Source organism: Bos grunniens, chromosome X (genome assembly GCF_055505025.1).
Source record: "Bos grunniens cultivar Pamir isolate PY7600 chromosome X, Bosgru_T2T1.0, whole genome shotgun sequence".
Classification (NCBI taxonomy): Eukaryota; Metazoa; Chordata; class Mammalia; order Artiodactyla; family Bovidae; genus Bos; species Bos grunniens.
In genome coordinates this window covers 35,719,936-35,743,242 of record NC_141194.1, presented here as the reverse complement: position 1 = coordinate 35,743,242, position 23,307 = coordinate 35,719,936, and the positions used below count along the sequence as shown (strand labels likewise).

General features: G+C 40.3%; 1 long non-coding RNA gene and 1 other non-coding gene across 20 annotated transcripts in view; one reads left to right on the top strand and one right to left on the bottom strand.

Annotated features, from left to right (window-relative positions):
• Positions 1 to 23,307, bottom strand: part of LOC147340119 (uncharacterized) — a 571,221-nt gene that overhangs the window by 380,501 nt on the left and 167,413 nt on the right. For 14 of the 19 annotated variants that reach the window (XR_015158927.1, XR_015158929.1, XR_015158928.1 and 11 more), the window contains exons 5-6: positions 2,551 to 2,606; positions 1,480 to 1,689 (exon numbers count right to left, since the gene is read on the bottom strand). The exons of 3 other annotated variants lie outside the window; for them this stretch is intronic. This is a non-coding gene — a long non-coding RNA (uncharacterized LOC147340119). The remainder of the gene's footprint in view (positions 1 to 1,479; positions 1,690 to 2,550; positions 2,607 to 23,307) is intronic. 2 more of the 19 variants (XR_015158946.1, XR_015158952.1) reach the window with 1 other exon arrangement.
• On the top strand, positions 2,021 to 2,127 carry LOC147340121 (U6 spliceosomal RNA). Its single transcript, XR_015160044.1, has one exon. It is a non-coding gene; the product is annotated as a U6 spliceosomal RNA (small nuclear RNA).

Genomic DNA, 23,307 nt, shown 5'->3' with positions numbered 1-23,307 from the left:
AGGAGGCTCAGGTCCAAACCCTGGGTCAGGAAGATCCCCTGGAGGAGGAAATGGCAAACCACTCCAGTATTCTTGCCTGGAAAATTGCATGAGCAGAGGATCCTGGTGGGCTACAATACATGGGGTTGCAAGGAGTCAGACATGACTGAGTACTCATGCTGCCTTAGCTAGCCTTAAGGCAGAAACAAGTGGTGTCTCTACAAAGGACAATTTCAACTCCTTGGAAGCAGTTCTTGCTGGCAGCAGCCCTTGTAGAAAGTAGAATTGCACATGAAGAGATGGCTTTTTTTTTTCTCATCCGGTGAGGTCCCTAACACTCATTTCCCTAACATAGGAGTGAGTGAACACTCAGGTGCTGAATAAAGGGACACAAGATTCCATAGAGAGCTGAAAAGAACTGAGGTGGGGTAGTGAACTCAAATTATGTGATGCCATGGCCCCACTCACCTGTTGACACAACAAATGAGATTGTAGGTCCTAAAGAGACAAACTGTGAGACAAACTAAGACAAACTGTGAGGCTGGAGAAGACTCCTGAGAGTCCCTTGGACTTCAAGGAGATCTATCCAGTCAATCCTAAAGGAAATCAACCCTGAATATTTACAGGAAGGACTGATGCTGAAGCTCCAATGCTTTGGCCACCTGATGCGAAGAGCTGACTCACTGGAAAAGACCCTGATACTGGGAAAGATTGAAGGCAGGAGAAGGGAATGACAGAGGATGAGATGGTTGGATGGAATCACTGACTCAATTGACATGAGTTTGAGCAAGCTCTGGGAGATGGTGAGGGACCGGGAAGCCTAGCATGCTGCAGTCCATGGCGTCACAAAGAGTTGGACACAACTGAGCGACTGAACTACAACAAGAAAGAAAGAGACAAGAGTAGAGCCATTTTGGAAAAGGACCAGGGAAGGGCCTTGGGCAAAACAGGTTGTGTAAGCTAAACAACAAAGGCCCTGGGCGTCTGAGTCCCAGAAACAAAAACCCGGCTGACACGAAAAAAAAAAAAAAAAAAATTTTCTCTGTTACACTAAGGAGTATACCCTGCTGCCAGAAGACAAGCTGCCAGAAGACAAACTATAAATTTTAACCGTATCAGTTTCTGGGTTATCTTGCAGAAAATTATCATTCATTTCTTTCCCCTCACAGAAGCACTCCCTATAGAGTCACCTATTGCTGATCAAAGAAGCTTGACAATTTCTAGAAATTATCAGTGATCATGAGACAAGCCCTCCTTTTTGTCATAAAAGCAACTTGTCCCTTCTACTCGGGGAGCTGGCTCTTTTCCTTCTCCCTTGTGCACAAGCTGTCTCTTCTAATAAAAAGCTTTGCTTGCCGAAGGGTCATGTAGAAGCGATATTCATTTCCATGGTCTTACTGTCCAAGAAGAATCTGGAAAGGGCCTGGTATCTCCAACAGGCATAGGGAAAGCTCAGAAAATATGGGAGGAAGGGGAGGAGAAAGCTACAATTTCACTTACATATTTCCTCATCAGAACTTCATCTTGACTTCTGGGATTCCCATGCTATAGCTCCAAGAATATCTCTCATCAGAGGGGGGCAACCCAAAGCCGCCAAGGACAATCGATGAAGGCACTTGAGAATGTGACCATATTTGGAAATAGGGTCTTTGCTGACATTCAAGTTAAGGTGGGTCATCAAAGTGGGCCCTAATCCAATATGATTGTGTCCTTAAAAAAAAAAAAAACAACACATAATTGAACAGAGATAAACACAGAAAAAGGAAGAACATCATGTAAACATTAAGGGAGAGGTTAGGGTCATGGATCTACCAGTTAAGGAATGCCAAAGACTGTCAGCAAACCAACAGAAGCAAGAAGACAGGCATAAGATGGCTTTGTCCTCACAGCCCCCAGAAGGAACCTTGCTAACACCTTGATCTTGGGCTTAAAGCTTCCAGAATTGTGAGAAAATAAACATTTGTTGTTTAAGCCACACAGTTTGATACTTTGTTACAGCAGGTATAAGAAAGGAATACAATGATCACAACCAGGATTGCCCATGCTCCCTTGGTCAGCCCATACACTAACACTGGAACGATACAGACAAGATTAGCATGGCCCCTGCGCAAGGATGACACACAAATTCAGGGAGTGTTCTATATTTTGGAGAATGAGCTGGAAGATTAGGTTTGATATCCATACACTCTCTCTCTCTTAAGTCACTTCAGTCGTGTCCGACTCCATGCGACCCCATAGACGGCAGCCCACCAGGCAAGAACACTGGAGTGGGTTGCCATTTCCTTCTCCAATGCATGAAAATGAAAAGTGAAAGTGAAGTCGCTCAGTCATGTCCGACCCTCAGCGACCCCATGGACCTCAGCCCACTAGGCTCCTCTGTCCATGGGATTTTCCAGGCAAGAGTACTGGAGTGGGGTGCCATTGCCTTCTCCGATACATACACTACCATGTGTAAAATAGATAGTAGGAACCTGTGGAATAGCACAGGGAGCTCAGCTCAGTGCTCTGTGATGACCTAGAGGGGAGGGGAGGGGAGGGAGGCTCAAGAGGGAGGGATATATGTATACTTACAGCTGATTCACACTGTCGGTACTGCAGAAACTAACACAGCACTGTAAAGCATTATCCTACAATTAAAAATAAAAGAGACTAGGATTGGCCTAGATATCAGCAGAATTGTCAAGTACTCTATTCATCCTGGCCTTTCTTTATCAGCCCGATTTCCCATTTGAGGTACCAATGTCTCAGAGCTAACCCCTCTGCTGTAAGTTTGACAGCACCCTTCTGCTGTTTCAAAATTCACTTGCACACTCTTTCTGGTTATAACATGTGTTAGAAGATATTCAGGGAATGCAATCTTTATACTGTGAGTTCATTCATTAAGTTAACAAATGGGTTGCATGCATCTACTATTTAAAAGTCAGTCTTCCAGGTGCTGGGCATGTACCACTGAACAGGGGGAAAAAAAAATCCCTGTCCTCACAAGAGTTTATATTCTAGCGGATTTATAATCTGGACTAGAACTCAATCCCCAAATCCTTATGTTACACCAAAAAGTGAAATGTGTTTATTCTCAAAAAGAATAAATTCTAATTAAATCCATCTTTCTCAAAGTACCTTACAGGAAACCTCCATCAGAATCTCTTAACATGCTTGTCCAAATAAAGATTATTGGGCTTCACAGTAGGCCCACTCAGTTAAACTCTAGAGGGTGAGGGTGTAGTAATTTTAACATTCTTAACATGAATGTCCCCTAATCTTAGTCCTTTCTCTAGACTAAGAAGAAGGAGGTAGAGGTCTGAGATCTCAAAGGGAATGAAGCTAATTCACAGGGAGATGGAATGAGTTCATGTTTCATAAACAAATGTTTACTGGGCATCCAAAGACAATGGGACACAGAGAGGACACCAATCAAATAGGCTTTACTAGGTTTCTCGCTGTCTATCGCTTTATTATGGTTTTCTATAACTGTGGGCTTCCCAGGTGGCTCAGTGGCAAATGCAGATTTGATCTCTGAGTTAGGAAGATCCCCTGGAGGAGGAAATGGCAACCCACTCCAGTATTCTTGCCTGGGAAATCCCATGGACAGAAGAGCCTGGTGGGCTACAGTCCAAGGGGTCACAAAGAGCTGGACACAACTGCGCACGCACACGCACATAAGTCTAGGTGATAGCTCCTTCCTGGGACAGGTCACCTATTTTAAATGTTTTTTTCAGGCTGTAAGAAGGAAGTAAATGGTTCTTGAGTCTTTTGGGCCTTGTTTATTTTCAGCTAAAAATAATCCACATGCCAGAGTGACACATCTGGGGGTGGCCCAGCCTGAACCCCACCACTGGTCTATTAGCATAGAAAATACAGTCAATGTCAGTCATTAGCAATGATTTCAGCTAATCAAAGTAAACCAATCTTTACTCTAGCTGAAATTCATTCAGCTATTAAAGTTAGCATCAAATAAAAAAAACAGAAGAAACAAGCAAAAAATTAAAACAAAAAACTCCACCCCCAAATCTCTATCACAAAAGAGATTTCTAAATAGGCTCTTTGTATGTCATTGCATTTGGAATTCGAATTTAATTTGCATTTATCTCATGATTAAGCCTTTTGGAAAACAGACTGACATTTCAATAAATTTTGAGTAGCCTTGAAGCAGAATTTCTTACAGAGACTCCAAGAAGTTCATTAATCCATACCCTAAAGGACTCTGTGCCCCTGGGTAGAGACCTTTCTCATGTAAAAAGTCGTCAATAGGGCGCAATCTATCAAGATGTAAGGTTGCCATGAAATACTGGTAAAACCCAGTCCCATTCCCCACATTCACTTTAATAGTTTGGTTTCTGCAGGTAGGTGGGGCAATTAACCGACAAAGGAATTGCTCAGACCACACAGGAAATCTGCTTCAGTTCAATCACTTATTCCTGAATGTTATCATTTGACAAAAATCTGACATAATAGTTCTACCCAACTTTCTCCATTTCTGTTTCATCCAAAACACTGGCAATATGAAGCACAAAGGTGAAGGCTTATTTGTAAAGATGAATAATTTAAAATGAGTTGGGACATAGGTTTCAAAGAATTCACAGAATTCAGAGCTCATAACTGGAAATTGAATGAATGCTTAGCTTTAGAGTGTCTTGGTAACTGTGATATATATTCCACCTTCACATGTAAAACAGATTATAAGTAAGATTAATAGATTAAGAAGAACATTCATCTTTGCTAAATAGGTCAGTATCATTCTGAACACTCTACACACAAATATGAAGTCAAAGCATTCATCTCTACAGGTAAAAAGTATTCTGGTCACCAATACCCGTTTTGGGACAGGGAGAGCGGGGTGTGTGTGGAGGGTTTCCTCACACCAATAAGCAATTCTCTGTGACACCAGCTGGGTGTCCCACAATTCAACTCACTTCTGACACTGCTGCTGCTGCTGCTGCTAAGTCGCTTCATTCATGTCCGACTCTGTGCGACCCCATAGACGGCAGCTCACCAAGCTCCGCTGTCCCTGGGATTCTCCAGGCAAGAACACTGGAGTGGGTTGCCATTTCCTTCTCCACTTCTGACACTACCTACCTTAAAATAGCATCCGATTCCTGGGTTATGGGGTCAGTACTACAAAACTGCTACCCTAATGCAGAAGCCAGTTCCAAACCCAGGTTATCGCCTGTGCTTCTGATTAGCTATAGATCCGAGATTCCAATGACTGCCTCCTTCCTTGGGTCCAATTAATTTGCTAGAATGGCTCACAGAATTTAGAGAAATAGCTTACTTACTAGATCACTGGTTTATCATAGGAGGATGTAACTCAGGAACAGCCAGATGGACAAGATGCAGAGAGAAAAGTGTATGAAATGGGACACGAAGCTTTCAGGGTCTTTTCAGGTGCGACTCACTCTCCCCATATCTCCAAGTGTTTACCAAGCTGGAAGCTCTCCTAATGCTGTCCTTTTCGGTTTTGACAGAGGGCTTCAGTACATAGGCAGCAGTGATTAAGTCAGGGGCCCCAGGTGATTGATTCAGCCCAGTCAGGAAATCAAGGGGTGGGACTGAAAGTTCCAACCTTCTATTCATAGTTGGTTCCTCTGGCAACCAGCCCCCATTCTAAAGGTGCTTTCACACCATTACCATTAACTTAGTAGCCTGTGGAAAGCAGCTCATTTTAAATAACAAGGCACCATTTGACCTTTAAGATTCTGAAGTGGTTTCAAACACTGAGGACAGAAGACCAACTATTATCACAAAAGACACTCCCATTACTCTTATTGTTCAGGCAATCTCAAGGGGTTTAGGAGCTCTGAGTCAGGAACTACCATGGAGACCAAATATGCATTTCTGCAAGATCACAGCATTAAAAAAAAAAAAAATTTTTTTTTCAAAAGGTCCTGCTTGCTATTTAAAATAAAATCTTACAGAAATTAGGCAAATCAGAAATCACCAAGCTTGTGCCTGAAATGTCAGAGCTAATTTAAATGAAAGACTGGCAACATCTGGTGTGACAGTTAACCCTGTCTGCCCCTTATGCTACAAGGAAAATTGTAAGCATGCCCTAGATGAGGACAGTGGCAAAGGAGAGATTTCAGCTAAACCTTTGTCCACGGACAGGTAAAAATACAATAAAATATTTTCTTGCCTGTTAATGCTTTGTAATGGTAAGTGCAGAGTTTTCAGAGGGGCTTCCCTGGTAGTCCAGTGGTTGAGACTTCTCGCTTCCCCTGCAGGGGGCACCAATTCGATACCTGGGAGGGACTGGCATGCCATGCCACCATCAGGGACTTAGTGGCCTTATTTTCATGTAAATTCTCTACAATTAGGGTTTCCCTGCCAGTTCATCGGTAAAGAATTTGCCTGTCAATGCAGGAGACCCAGGTTCAATTTATGGATGGTGAAGATCTCCTGGAAAAGGAAATGGCAACCTTGCAACTGCCACACCAGTATTCTTGCCTGGGAAATTCCATGGACCCAGGAGTCCATGGGGTCGCAAAGAGTCTGAGCTACTACCACTTTCATTTTCTTTCATTTTTCTCTATAATTAAGTAGAAAAGTGACTAGGTATGGGAAAACAGGAGTTTTAATCCTTGAACCAGAAACCAGGTAATAAATAGGATTGCTGTTGTGTTAGTGTTTCAGTCGTGTCTGACGCTTTTGCAACCCCAGGGACTATAGCCCTCCAGGCTCCTCTGTCCATGAGATTTTCCAGACAAGTACTGAAGTGGGTTAACATTTCCTTCTCCAGGGGATCTTACCAACCCAGGGATCCAACCTTCTTCTCCTGCATTGTTAGGCAGATTCCTTACTGCTGAGTCACCAGGGAAGCCCAAACAGGTGGGATCAGTTCAGTTCAGTTGCTCAGTCGTGTCTGACTCTTTGCGACCCCATGGACTGCAAGTCAACTACAGTCTTAAGGATGGTATACTTATTTCCAACTCTGAATTTCCTCCAACTCTAAATCTGGCTGTTGTTGATGGTGGTGGGGCCTGTTCCGTAGCTATGTTGGGAGGCTCTGTGCTCATTAAGTTGCTTCCTCTACTACCTCCTTGCACAGATGATGAACCTGTTAAAGGCACTAACTGGGTAAAACCTAAATTCAATTCAGTAAAAAATGACAGAGTCTGACTCGGTGGTTATTCGGCCTTGTGGTCTCTGACCCTGTCACCCCAGACTCTTTAGACAGAGAAGTGGGTTAATTTCCCTCCCTTCCTCTGGAAAGTGGCCCATGTGTGACTACACGTGGTACACCCCAGCTTTACCTTGGAAGCCAGAAAAATATCCTGGGAGGAAATTCATAAAGCCACTGGACAGTAAAATAATTACATCATAACTTCTTTCCTCTTTTCATCAGTCAGTGCTGAATGAGGAATTTATAAAAATGAAGGGCCTGGGCATTCAGAGTGTTATAGCATGTGAGGCAGCATGTAGGATTCCAGGCTTATTGTTTTTATATGGGTGCTCCTGAAGGCAGGTGCCAGCTGTCACCTCCCGTCCTCTGGTCCAGCAAAGTTGAAAAGGTGCCTGATTAGAGGGAAAGTTCATTTGGAGCAATCTGGGCACGTTCCTGAGTGACTGATGGCGGGATTCCTGTTGAGAAGCAATTTTCCATGGACCACTCACATTTCTTCATGTCTTTTGAGTAGAGGCACTGAGAGATTTTGCTCTAGACTCTTTTTTCAAGGATGTTTGTATAAGCAAACAGCCTTAGATGAGAGAGAGAGTGTCTCATTCCTTGGTCAGAAGACAGATTTGTCAACTCCCCAGGACCATAGAGATAATGGGTAGGTCTGTCAGCAAGCTCCTGTAAAGGATTTAAGTTCCTTACACTTAGGGTTCCTCAGCTGTGACACAAACCCTCTGTGTGCACAGTCTCTGTGGGAATGCTCCACACCAAACCTGTGAGACTTGCGGGACAAGGGGAACAGATGCAAATATAAAACTCATGCTGCCTGCTGTGTTCTGAGTAATAAAGACCTTTGTCTCTGACCTTGGAATACTGCGTCTCCTGCCAGCATCCATTAAAATGTGACAGACTAGCTCCTTAGCTTGCAAGCAGGGTAGAATCGCAAACTAGTGATAGCTATTGACAAATATCTCCCCTGTGGTTGCTCTTAAAACTATGGTGCAATCTGTCCTCGAAAAATTATTTGAAGGGTATGCAGCCCCAGTGAACGTGCCAGAGCAAACATTTCCCAATCTTCCATCTTGAAATAGATCCAGTGATTGAGGGATCTGGCTGTTTAGACAGTCTTTAGTTTGCCTATATGTGTTTTCTTCCTGCCAGCATCTTTCTCACATTCTCTGATGTAATCATCGAATTTCATATAGACTTTTTTATGAAAGTAAGGTACACTGTCTATACATTCTCTCTGATTTGTTAGTCCTTAAAACTAACCATAAGGTTTTGGGGGTGATTATATCAATATCTTGTAATCTAATGCAATGTAATCCCATTAGCACTGTCTGCTTTCATAGCTCCATGTGTCCCTGAATTTAATTTGCCCATGGTTGTACACATGCACAGGAATAATTGTAATGTATTGCTTTCAGTAGGTGATTTAAATGATATTGACATGTCCTTGTCTTCTTAGTTCCTTGGTTCCTGATGTGTGAATGTGTGAAAAAGGACTTGAGACACTGAAATGGTTTAGGTAGGAAACAAATATACCAGAAACATGAAATTGTGAAAAACGAAGTAGATTCTCCCTCTAATTTCAATGTAGGTTGTTTCTCAAACTGAGCAGAATCCTGAGGGGTCATTCCAAGTGGAAAGGACTATCCGTGTCCCCTGCCTCTTATCTGTAGAAAAGTTGAAGTCTTTCAGCTCCCCTGAGGCACAAAAGAGTACATTCAAGCAGTCAGTTATTAGGACAATAGAGTCACAGAATTTTAGGTTCCTTCCTAAAGGACATAGGCAACAGTGTCTGATGCACATTGCTGAGTTGTTTTACAGACATGTATAACTGCCACCGGAGGGAAAAAAGCTAACTGCATGATGATCAGACTGTAGCCATGACATAAGCTGCTCCATCTTGAGCTGCACTAAATCTATGGCTAGCATGATTCCAACAACTGGCCTCAAAAGAATGGGATTAACATTAGTGCTCACAACAATCTGTATCTTTGTAGGCATAAAAATAATTGTGACTTATTCTGCGGGCAACTTATGTTGTCAGCAAGGAGATGCTATGGATCCATGTCGACATCTTCCACTCAAAGTTCTTGATGACCTTTCTCAGCCTAAAGCAGCTACAGAAGATCAGTCTTTGGCCCTGAGTCCATAGAAATGGAATGATGTCTGACAGTGGGGATCTGTAAGCAGCTGCTAAAAGCTAACAGTAATAGACTCCATCAAGCTATATTTTAACTTAACCTCTGCACCAGGTACCCCCATGCTTCACTGGTCCAGTCCAAGTATACCTTTCAAATCTTTTGATCACACAATGCTTTGTCTAACCTGTTGTCTCTTTCTTAGATGGAAGAAGTAGGAATGAAGAATACGTACTTAATGGATGAGTAGATCTTTTCCCCAGCTTCCCCCTCAGTAACCCCATGAGCAGACTCTGTGAAGAAGATAGCACATGAAGAAAGACAACAAGAAGTTAAGTGTGCGCACAATGGAAGATGGCAAAGAATATAAACTCCTACTTCAATGACTAACTGAAACTAGCTTCTGTTTAAAAATTTTTATGGCCAAGTAGAATCTTAAGAGTTGGTTCCGGGACATGAGTCTGCCATCTCCCCAGGTTGCCCACCTCCTGGATAAAGTAACTTTTCCTTTTCCAACCAACATTTGTCTCTCAAGTACTGGCTTTCAAGTGGCAGCTGAATCTGAGTTTGGTAACATTTCAATGACCATGGTCAAGTTAATTAATCTTTCAGGGCATATCTGCTTATTTGAAGGAGATGGATTAAACTTTTTTAAGAATAACTCTAAAGTCATATGAAATTATACCTTTTTTTGTTGCTAAGTACTATCATTAATATATTGACAATTCTTCAGAAAGAGTGTTTTAGATTAAATTCTGATATTCATAATCTTTCCATTGGCAATCAATCTATAATGAAGATAACATAAAACAAAAGATTTTGACAAGTGGCCATAAAATCAATCATGATAAAAGATATCCCTAGCTTCTTCATGGCTATTAGATTCTGATTTTTAAGTAGTTCCTTGAAGTGCCCTATTACCTCTAATAGGGGATGTAAGTTACTTCTTTGATGATGAGATACTTCCGTAAAGAGTTGTTGTTCAGTCACACAGTGGAGTCCAACACTTTGTGACCCTATGGACTGCAGCATGCCAGGCCTCCCCATCCCTTACCATCTCCCAAAGTTTGCTCAAGTTCATGTCCCTTAAAGAGTAGAACACTATTAACTTCTCTATCATTGATTAAAACAGACAATAACTTTACAAAGTTACAATAGAAGTTAAATAATTTTATAGATAGGTCTCATTCAGCTTGTTAATGATTAATGAAAAAGTATTACAGACAGAGTAAATGCAGATCTGTGTAGGTTTTGCTTCAGAGTCTGTCTCTGGTACTAATTCTCTGTGATGCTCCAAACTCCCCAATTATTTGGCCTGTGCCACAAGCCCAGCACCAACAGTGCCTCTTACTTTGAATCCATCTGTCCCTTTTCCTACAATTCAAAATGTACTACCTTTCCCAATAGTTCTTTGTGTCCTAGATCACTGACAACCAAAATTATTGTCTGTGAAGCTGTGCTGATGGCCCCAAGTCACTATTGTCCGTTCATGGTCAGCATTCATTTCCACCACCTTTGGTCAGAGGTTTTATATTTTCTGATAAGGGGCTAATTTGTACTCCATTGTATATAATCATGCTATCTTGCTTTATTGTGTTCTCCTTCCCTTCCTCTCTTATTAAAAAAGAACTTCCAATCTATAAACTATAATCAATACACAGTTACAAAAAGAAGAGTTTCTAAGGGCTGAACCCAAAATGAGTTAGTATGTCAGTGTAATTTCTGATAGAATTCAACCTACTACAATCTGTATACATTTGAATTAATGTTTTACTTTTATTAGCATTTTACAATATTTTAATATTGCATTAAATATAGAATTCAATCATATTTTTATAGAATTCTCAACACAAAATGCAGAATCCAGGCAGCAAAGCACTGATATTACTCTTTTCCTACCTTTCTAATGTGTTTCAGAATCAAAATGGTTCCTTCCTAAAACAATGCCTTACAGCCAAGCAAGGGGCATACTGATGTGGTCAATCGAAAATGTAATTTTGCCAAAGAGAATTGCAATCTGATCTGGGTAAAATATAAATCAGAGTTTGTTGTTTCATTTTTTTTGCACGGCAGCTGTGTTTTGCTTAATGGTAGGGACTGACAGAACCCAGATAATTTTGTAGATGAAATCAAGGGGCAAATGAATTAAAGATCATTCCACTGCAATGTTAAAGAAAAACAAAAAGTTTTGGAAAACAATGATATGTAAATAGGAAAATGCATAGTAGCTTTATATGAAATACTTAAAGGTGAAAACTAGCCTCTATATAATAACTTCAGAGCAAATACTGAAAATGACCAATTGCTTTTTCCTTCTTTCATAAACAATTTTCCAGTGGAAAAATTTTAGCTCAACAGTGAGTTAGGAAATCTGAAGTCTAGTCTCATTTAATTACTGATTTATATATTACCCTGTAATGGCTATTAATTTCAGCACTTCAATTTCTGCATTTAAAAAACAAAACAAAGTAGGATAAGACAACATTTATAATGAACCTAGAAAAGGCTGAGTTTCAGATTTATTCTCTCACTTAATTCTCTCAATAATCTCAATAGGAATACATTGTATCTCTATTTTTCAGATAAGAAAACTGAGGTTGCAATATGTTAATTTGTCCATATTAATAGTCATTAAGAGCTCCATCTAGAGACCAAACTGAAGCCTTTCTGACTGTATGATAGACGCCTACTGCATATGTATATAAAGCTCCTTAGAAAACTTCTTGACAGACACATGAGGTTTGAGTTAATACATATGAGGTTATCATTGCTTGAAATATATTACAAACTGGGGAGGACTCTCTTAAAAACTATGTTGTTTAACAATCATTAGAAGATAAGGAAAACATATTATTTCACAATTACTAAAAAGAGAATCTAATTACATAGGAAACAATCATCTGGTAGAGAATAAAAGGAAAAAAAACAGTCTTTTCAGATATTTGATATAAATTAATAAACACTAAACATTTTTTATCATGATAAAAAACAGAGAAGGTAAAATCACCAACATCAGGAAAAAAAAAAGACAGCAATATATACCTTAAAAGCATTAAAAACATAAGAGAGATGCTGATAAGAATGTAAATTGGTGCAGCCACTGTGGAAAACAGTATTGAGGTTTTTCAAGAAAACTAAAAACAGAACCATCACAGGACTTCCCTGGTGGTCCAGTGGATCATGGAGAAAGCAAGGGAGTTCAAGAAAAACATCTAATTCTGCTTCATTGACTATAGTAAAGCCTTTGACTGTGTGGATCACAACAAACTGGAAAATTTTTAGAGACGGGAACACCAGACCACCTTACCTATATGTGGGTCAAGAAGCAACAGAACTGGACATGGAACAACGGACTAGTTCAAAATTGGGAAAGGAGTATGACAAGGCTGTATACTGTCATCCTGCTTATTTAACTTACATGCAGAGTACATCATGTAAAGTGCTGGCTGGATGAATCCTGGCAAGCTCGAATCAAGATTGCTGGGAGAAATATCAATAACCTCAGATATGCAGATGGTATCACTCAAATGGTAGAAAGTGAAGAGGAACTAGTGAGTCTCTCAGTGAGGGTGAAAGAGGAGAGTAAAAAAGCTCTCCTGAAACTCAACATTCAGAAAACTAATACCATGATATCCACTTTCATCATTTCATGGCATACAGAAGAGGAAAAAGTGGAAGTAGTGACAGATTTTCTTTTCTTGGGCTCCAAATCACTGCAGATGGTACTGCAGGCATGAAATTAAAAGACACTTGTTCTTTCTAAGGAAAGCTATGAGAAACCTATAGGAGTATGTGCTCAGTTGTGTCTGACACTTTGCAACTCCATGCACTGTATAGCCAGTCAGGTTCCCCTGTCCATGGAATTTTCCAGGCAAGAACACTAGAGTGGGTTGTCATTTCCTACTCCAGGAGATCTTCCTGACCCATGGATAAAACTCACATCTCCTGCACTGGCAGGCGGATTCCTTCCCACTGCACCACCTGGGAAGCCCATGACAAACTTAGTGTATTAAAAAGCAGAGATGTCACTTTGCTGACAAAAGTCCATACAGTCAAAGCTCTGGTTTTTCCAATACTCATGAACAGATGTGAGAGTCAGACCATAAAGAAGGCTGAATGCTCAAGAATAGATGCTTTTGAATGGTGGTGCTGGAGAACACTGTTGAGAGTCCCTTGGACTGCAAGGAGAGCAAACCAGTCAATCCAATTTCCTAAAGGAAATCAACCCTGAATACTCATTGGAACGACTGATGCTGAAGCTGAAGCTCCAATTTGGCCACCTTATGTGAAGAGCCAACTCATTGGAAAAGATCCTGATGCTGAGAAAGATTGCAGACAAAAGGAGAAGGGGGGAACAGAAGATGAGATGGTTAGGTATAATCACTGACTCAATGGACATGAATTTGAGCAAACTTCAGGAGATAGTGGAGGACAGATGAACCTGGTGTGTTACAGTCTATTGGGTCTCAAAACATTGGATATGACTTAGAGATTGAACAACAAATAGTCTCTCAATAAAACTGAAACTCACTGATTTTACATATTGTGTGTGTTTTCAGTCAACAATTTACTGCTCCAAACAAAACACTTTAGCTTGTCCTCTCTTGCTTTTAGAAATAACCCATTAGCTGATGAAAAATCAAGTGTTTTCCCTACCATAATATAAACTTTATTTTCCTTCTGTTAGGTAGTTAGAATAGGAAAAAGGAGTCCAGAACGGCAGTGGCTAAAAGACAAGGAAGGGAAAAGCCCGCGAAAATAGAACAAAGGAAGGTCTGAGGAGCTGACTGAGTACCTTAGGTAGAACAAACAGCACTCCTGGCTAGCCCAATTTACATAGGGCAGGCCCAGGGGGAGGAGAAAAAACATAAAAAGAGGAGCCAAAGGGCTGGGGGCCACTCTCCCACTCTCGAGCTCTCACTCTCTTCCCTCTCTCAATGCCCTCACGCTCCGAAGATGTATTTCCCTTTATTTTCTAAATAAAACTGAGCTGTACCACTGGTCTATCCGAGAGCTGGTCTGTCACTTCAAATTTTTGTTGTGACGAGACAGAACCGAGGAAATTACACACTCCCCCGACACTTCAACCATCTAAAGCAAATATCAGTATGCCCTTTTCTAATTAAGTAGAAAAGGAAATCATGTAAGTTCTTGTGACCTTTTCTGCTTAGTAAGTATTAGTTTTATCATATTTTGCAAAGAGGTATTTTCTTTCTTCCTGAAACTCCAATTTCTTTTCTATCCTCCTTTTATCCAATGAATATTATTAAATTTGTAGAATTCAAATAGATGAAATAGCCACATAAGGTATAGTTCTATATCTATCCTTTTCTTTTCCTTCTGGAGGATGCTGTTTCACTTTCTTCAAATACATACAACATACTGTTTTGGACTTCTCCTGGACCTCAACCACACACTTCCATAAACACTGTTACTTTTTTTTTTTTTTTTAAATAAGAGCAACACTCTTTTTTTGTTCAGACTGAAATCTTTGAAATCAGATTTACTTATTACCTAAGCAATTATTTTCATCTACATTCTCACTGTGAATTATAATAATGGAAATTGATAACAAAGGGGGCAGCATTTGTCACCCCAAAATATGTCTCTTTGTCATAAGAATTATTTTATGTTGATTGTTTTTAAGAAACAGCAGGCATAGGGAAAGCTCTGGAACTGAATAGAAGTTATCCTTTTTAAAGGACATTTACATTTATAAGGGAAATCTCCATTTGTAAGGGTGTCTCCTTCTCTGTACCAGGAAGAGAAGAGGGAGTACAAATCTCTATAAACACTTATCAATGGAGAAGGCTACAGATTAAGTCTGCAAAAACACCTTACCCTTGTTTACTGTGGCAAATAGATGGGGAAACAGTGGAAACAGTGGCTGACTTTCTTTTTTGGGGGTCCAAAATCACTGCAGATGGTGACTGCAGCCATGAAATTAAAAGATGCTTACTCCTTGAAAGAAAAGTTATGAGCAACCTAGACAGCATATTAAAAAGCAGAGACATGGCTTTGTGAACAAAGGTCCATCTAGTCAAGGCTATGGTTTTTCCAGTGGTCATGTATGGATGTGAGAGTTGCAGTATAAAGAAAGCTGAGTGCAGAAGAATTGATGTTTTTGAACTGTGGTGTTGGAGAAGACTTTTGAGAGTCCCTTGGACTGCAAGGAGATCCAACCAGTCCAGCCTAAAGGAGATCAGTCCTGGGTGTTCACTGGAAGGACTGATGCTGAAGCTGAAACTCCAATACTTTGGCCACCTGATGCGAAGAGCTGACTCACTGGAAAAGACCCTGATGCTGGGAAAGATTGAGGGCAGGAGGAGAAGGGGACAACAGAGGATGAGATGGTTGGATGGCATCACCGACTCAAAGGACATGGGTTTGGGTAGACTCCTGCAGTTGGTGATGGATAGGGAGACCTGGCGTGCTGTGGTTCCTTGGGTCACAAAGAGTCGGACACGACTGAGCAACTGAACTGAACTGAACTGTGCTTTTGTTACTAATGTCCCATAACTTCCCACCTCCCCCTCTCCCCAGCTTTTTTTTTCTTTAGCTAGAGATGTTATTGAAGGTGGTTTTATTTAAACAGCTTAGCCCGTATGGGAGAATTACTCCATTTTCCTGTGTATCTCCCATGTATACAGGAGGTATAAGTGAAAGTGAAAGTGTTAGTTGCTCAGTTGTGTTAGTTGATCAGTCATGTTTGACTCTTGTGATCCCATGGACTGTAGCCCACCCACCAGGCTCCTCTGTCCATGGAATTCTCCAGGCAAGAATACTAGAGTGGGTTGCCATGCCCTTCTCCAGAGGATCTTCCCAACCCAGGGATCAAACCCAGGTCTCCTGCATTGCAGGCAGATTCTTTACCATGTGAACCACCAGGGAAGCCCATACAAGATGTATATATGTTAATTAAGTTTGTTTGTCCTTCTCCTGTTAATGTTTTATTATTTGGGAGGCAGATCTCAGCCAAGAAGTATGAAGAGTAAAGGGAAAATTATTTTTCTTTCCTCACAAAAATTACACAGTAAAATTCTGAAGCAGGATGCATATAAATCTAGTAAAACAAACCAAAGAAGAAACAAACCAGAGATTATGATGTTTCTATATTGCATTCTATAGTAATCCAGGAGTCAAAGCATTCAAACAGATCCCTATAAAGATATTTAATAAATGCTGTGAAATAAAAATCACATTTTATGGCAAGGCAAGAAAAATTTAAACATAAAAATTTTTCTCTGCCCTTTGGACTTGTCAACTACAAATTGGCACTTGCCATCTACCTTTACAAGGATTAAGTCATGAGCTGCTGTACCTGTTAACCTTTAACACCCCCAAAAGGAGTTCAGGGCAGAGACCAGGAATGTGGCACTCTGTGCTCTGGGAAAAACTGGCAGAACAATCTTCAGAGAGTTAAGATATTTTCAAGAGAAGATTTGATGAACCCAATTCTTGTATCTTCTCTTATCTAGGAAAGCACTAAAATCCTTTATGGTGATAGTTACTCTTCATGACTTGCAGAAACCTTCTGGAAACCTTGATTGCATGTATTCCCCCTTCACTAATATCACATATATACTGAGCTTCCCCCTACCTCTTTGGAGCAGTTTCTCAGCACTATCTAAAATGCTGTCTCCCAGGGTATAGTCATCATTTTACCCCCAATAAAACTTAACTCGCGATTCTCATGTTGTAAATTTCTTTTTCAGTCAAGAACCTCCTCTCTCCCCTCTACTGTGCATTGTGTTATGCATTATGTGTTGACCAAACTTCTCTCATTGGCAGAAATACTTGCTCAATTATAAAAAGCAATATTCTCCTAGTATCAGCAAGACAACTCCTTACAAGATGACATTCATTCCTCTGTGATCTTGTAGGGGCCACAGTGTGGCTTAGATCTGGATTATGTAATCTGTCATTTAATGTACAACCCTGTCTCCAAAAACAAAAGTATATAACTTTGCCTGGAGTTCTGACAAGTAGAACAGTTCTCAGAGCTTTCTGAGATGCTGTTCCTGCGTTATAATCCTCAATTTGGCTAGAAAAAAGTATCCATTTCTTTCTTACATCGATCTATTAATTTTTCACCAACATAACTCACCTTCACATTATTGTTAATTTTGTCCACATCATGTCAACAATCCTTTATTAATTTTCCTGGGTGTGCTAACCAAAGGACATCATCTAGCATGTAGCCTGCCTTCTTTCTCTCCACCTTACTAGCAAAATAACCTTGCAGCCACTTTTGTCCTCTTAACATCAGCCAAAGTTTTTAGATTTTTGCCAGATAGGAATCATTAAAAAAAGAAATGACAGGACCCAGAGTCACCTCGTGCTAAAATCAAGACTTAATACCTAAGCTAATTGCAATCACAAACTTCCCCAGGAATGTGATCCTAAGTGGACAGTCGGGAATTTCCCAATCAGCACCAATGAGGTAACCCAATTAATAAGACCCCTTTTCCCCAGTAGAAGATGAGCTAATAAGAAATAATTTTGTTCTTGTTGTTTATGACTTGCCTTTAAATACCTCTCCCTTTCAGCAGCCCTTTGGAGTTTCCTGCCACTGGCTAGAGGAGATGCTGCCCAATTCATGAATTGTTCAATAAATTCAGTTCAGTTCAGTCACTCAGTCACGTCCAACTCTTTGCGACCCGATGGACTGCAACATGCCAGGCTTCCCTATCCATCACCAACTCCCAGAGCTTACTCAAACTCAAGTCCATCAAGTCAGTGATGTCATCCAACCATCTCATCCTCTGTTCATAAATCTTTTAAATTTATTCAGTTCAATATGTGAGTTTTTTCCCAAACATTTTTGGTGGCAGCATCAGGATCCTAAGTGAACTTCTGATGGCATTCAGGAACGACGAGAAACAGGCATGGTACCTGAGAACCCCTTCTGAATTCTCTGTTTTTCTTGCTGTTTCTGAGGGCTATAGGTAAGTTTCTCTTGATTCTAAGCTCTGCTCTCTTTGCATTGAGCCCCCAATCTAAATTAGCTTTCATTCCAGGGCTTGGTGAGTCAGCTTGAGCTGACCCAGGGTTCCACCTGGAAGCCAGGTGCCTTGACCTTCATTCAGTCTGCAGTTAATTAACCGCTTTCCCCACTGGAATCTCTTTCCCCACTTCCAGTCTGTAGTTCCTATTTACTGGTGTCTGCTGGTTTTATCCACGTTAGGAATTGCTGGTAGCATGTACAGCCTTCTACTGTCCAGAACGTGGTAACATTTCCTTAATTACTGCTGGTGTGTTAAGGTGCACATACTTGTTTTTCTTGCTTTGTGTAGATAAAGGCTACCTAAAAGAGATTCCTTGGTGGCTCAAATGGTAAATGTATCTGCCTGCAATGTGGGAGACATAGGTTCTATCCCTGGGTTGGGAAGATCCCCTGGAGGAGGGCATGGCAACCCACTCCAATATTCTTGCCTGGAGAATCCCTAGGGACAGAGGAGCCTGGTGGGCTACAGTCCATGGAGTTACAAAGAGTCAGGCACAACTGAGTGACTAAGCAAAAGAGATGGGATCTTTCATTTCTAAAGAGTCAAGTGCACTACCTAGGGCATGCTTGCTTATTTTATATCTAAGAAGTACAGTCTCAGAAGCTGTAAATATCTACAAAAATAACAAAATATGACTGACAACAACCTAGAATTACAATGACCATGATGGAGAATGTTCCAATTAGACAAGTTCATTTCACAAGTATATTGGGAAATAAGGGTACTAAAAGTAAACAAACATGATGAGATATCTATTTTAACTGGCCTGCAGGAACCTCCAGAAGGCTTCAAAATTCCAAAAATCTTCACTGAAAGTTTCATTGCCAAAGGCTATTCAAAAAAATTAAAGGTAAAGACTTTGTTGTTGTTGTTTTAGTCGCTAAGTCACGTCCAACTCTTTGAGACCCCATGGACTGTAGCCCACCAGGCTCCTCTGTCTATGGGATCTTCCAGGCAAGAATACTGGAGTGGGTTGCATTTTCCTCCTCCAAGGGATCTTTCCTACCCAGGGATCAAACCTGAGTGTCCTGCATTGGCAGGGTATTCTTTACCACTGAGCCACGAGGGAAGCCTGAAGATAAAGGTATCTAAAACAAAAGACTGTGTGAGATGGACCCAGTCCCTACTAGTCCCCTCTTCTCTTTTATTTGAGTACTTGTTCTAGTCATCCTCTGTTTTAATCATCTTTCCATTCTGAAGAGACTACAAAACTATAAACAAGAATCTTCCTGGAACTGAACAGAACCCTGCATCCCCCCTCATCCCACCCAAGTACAAAACCAAGCAGTTAATAATTAGGAAAACAGAATCATGGACCCAGTGTCTGATGCACACTACTGAGCTGTTTTACAGATACTATATAACCTTCACCAGAGGAAAAAAAACAAATTGCATGATGACAAGACTGTAGCTATGACATAAGATGCTTCATCTTGAGCTATACTGAATCTATGGCTAGGATGATTCTAAGAACTGGCCTCAAGAGAACGGGATTAACATAATCACACATAATAATCTGTATCTTTATGGGCATCAAAATAATTGCCTGTGTTTGCAAGTAGATAACTAAAATTGTCAGCAAAGAGATGCTACAGACTCATGTTAACATATTCCACTGTAAGAATACAGTGCCCCATGTCAGCATGAGGAAGTTATAGAGGCTAGACCTTCATCCCTAATCCCATAGAAATGGAATGATGTCTGACAAGTGGGGATTTGGAAGCAGCTCTTGACAGGAAACCATTCTCAGCAGGAAGCCCCTTTTTGTCATTTAGCAAAGCAATATTTTAACTTTCAAACTGGCACCCCATGTTCTCCTCATCTCCATTTCTAGCACACCTTTCAAATGTTTTAATCACACAATACCTTGCCTAACTTGTCGGTTCTTTCCATAGATCAAAGAAGTAGAAATGAAGAATAGTAATTAACAGATGACCGGATCTTTTCCCTAGACTTCCCCTTCAGTAATCTTGCAAACAAACTGTATGAAAAAGGTAACATCTAAAGAAAGATCGTGAGGTGTTGACAAGCCTGCACACAGTGGGGGATGGAGATGTCTCTGACCCTTGCCCTCAATGATTAACTGAGATTACTCTTCCAATTCCCTTTTAAAAGTTTCATGGCCAAGCAGAATTTTCGGAGGTGGTTTTGGGGGATTCTGAGTTTACCATCTTCCCAGATTGCTGGCATTCTGATGAGAGGCACTGTTCCTTTCTACTATTTGTGAGTATAGATTCTGTAAGTTGCAGGCAGTGGGACCCCCATTTGATAACATGGCAATTAATGGCCTTACCAACACCCCTGTATCTACCTCTCAAGGAGGGTCCGTGTATAGGCCCTTCCTCAAGTTTAGCAATGGTTAAATTATAATCAACAAAAACCCTGTATCTGCAGAGGGAATCCTGGGAAACAGGCAGAAACCAGAGAAAGGTGAGAATTTTTACCAGAGTCAGCTCTCCCTCATCTTTGTCTGTAGTGCCTGTTTAGAGAAGAAAATAAAATTTCACAACATCTCCTCCTTTTCAAATCCAGAGCTGTTGCTTACTGATCCTTTCTTTCACAAGGATGCCTAGTGTCTTCTTGCTTTACATCCTTAGTACCTGGCTTGGCTTTCTGCTTGCCAGGGAGATGCATGCAGGCTGTGATTCCTCCTTTGGGTTATCTTCAGCAATGACTGTAGATCTTGGGAAGGTAACAGCTTTTGCACCTGCCTTGGGGATGCCACTTAAGTACTAGAAGTTTTTGAATATTGCCAGAAATATTCATTGCTTATCTAGGCTGAAACCTAACAGTATTCAAAAGGATTTAATAACTTTATAACCAGAAATTTAGCCAAACTGGAAGCTGATATTCATGGTCTGATAGCAAAAGACAATTTTTAGGCCAACTCCTCTAAGCTAAATGCAACCAGAGGGAAGCATTTCAACACAGGCGGATGGATGCATTAGTACTTTAACCTCCAGGCTACAACCCAATTTTTTGATGAATTGAGAGCAACTGTCTGGCACCCACTCCAGTACTCTTGCCTGGAAAATCCCATGGATGGAGGAATATAGCAGGCTGCAGTCCATGGGGTCGCTAAGAATCGTGTCACTTTCCCTTTTCTCTTTCATGCATTGGATAAGGAAATGGCAACCCACTCCAGTGTTCTTGCCTGGAGAATCCCAGGGACGGAGGAGCCTGGTGGGCTGCCATCTGTGGGGTCGCACAGAGTCGGACACTGAAGCGACTTAGAAGCAGCAGCAGCAGCCCTTCTCTTACCAATTTTTGCAAAATTGAAAATATAGCTCTAGAGGACTGCAGGAAAAAGAAAAGGAGGGAGTGGATTTTTAAAAATACTAACTGCTACAGAAGCACCCTTATCCCAAAATCTAGTTCTAGTTTAGGCAAAATTTGTAAATGAAAACTGTAAGATCTCTGTTTATGTTTGTCGATATGCTTATGTATATCTGTATATGTGTGAGTGTGTGCGTGCTGTAGATATATTTCCCTACCCCTGAATGGTACTGGTAAAATTAATGTGTAAAAGAGCTCTATTTAACTGATTTGAAGAAACAAGCATTTTTATAGACTTATTTTTCAAACTAACCCAAATACTTTTCAAGTTTACATGATCTGGGATAATCTTCAGCTATTTTAAATTTGTTGGTTTCATTAAAATAAGTCTGTCTTTAGAATTACCAACACTGAATATCATGCAAGTATATAACTTTTTATTTGACCTGGGATTATTAGTCAAACAAGTTCATATTACCACTTACAGACTTTGTTGGTCTGAAAAAATACTCTAGGATGATGACTGAATTTGTCTAATGTCTCATGAAGTTTTTGTTAGTGGACTAAACATAATTGTTGAAAATAATTAAATGGATGTGAGTTAAAGTTTCTATGTGAACTTTTAAAACAGCTTTCAAGTATCTTTTTGGAAACTTGAATATTGAAATTTTGCTAAGTTAAATTAAATGATGGATAGTCATTGAATGGGCTTCCTAGATGGCGGAGTGGTAAAGAATCCACCTACTAAGGCAGAAGATGCAAGAGTTGTGGGTTTGATCTCTAGATCAGGTAGAACCCTGGAGAAGGAGATGGCAATCCACTCCAGTATTCTTGCCTGGGAAATCCCATAGTCAGAGGAGCCTGGGGAGCTAGTCCATGAGGTTGCAAAGAGTTGGACATGACTTATCAGTTAAACAACAACAAAGTCATTGAATAGGTACATCATTTCCAAATGAGATAAAATACTGAAACATTAATCACTGAACATAGGTTTATCTACTTTTTGCTTCCTTTTACAGATGAATTAAAGATATTTGGGTATATTAACAAGTATATTTATGCCTCACTAAGGCATGTTTCTAGAAATTATAAAAAAATACTTATAAATCTGCCAATCCGTAGAATGCTAATGTAAAAGACAGTTCATAATTGGTTTCCTCTTAGTTTTTGTAAATAATCCAGATCTTCTCCAATATTTTGAATCATCAGGTTTCTCACTTTCATCAATAAAATGGATATGAAATGGCATCTTATTTTAGTACTGATCTGTGATTCCTTGTTTACACTCGTGACTGACCACTTTTACACAAATTTCCTCCTATGTGCTTCTTCCTCTGTGAAGTACCTGTTCATGTCTTTAGAAATTCCATTGGGTTATTTATCCTTTTCTTCATATAAGAAAAATTTACACTGAAAAAGTCAAAGACACTTCAAAGAAAGAGGAAAGCTCTTAAGGTCAAATAAAAATCTCAATTTCAGAGAATAAATAGCTTCTTCACCTTCAGTAGTTGATGGCCAAGTGATGCTATACTGGTCTGTGATTTACAGATTAATTCCAAACTAATTTAGAATGAGTTTTTTCCCCAAAGAATTTATTCTTTTTGGACATTCCTGGAAGAAATATTGAGTATTACAACCACTTTGGAAGACAGGTGACAATATCTTGCAAAGATGAATATTCATATATTCTAGGGACTAGCAATTTCTCTGCTAATCATATATCCCAAGGAAACTTCTGCACCCATACACCACCACCATCATGTGGTATAAACAGGAATGCCCACTG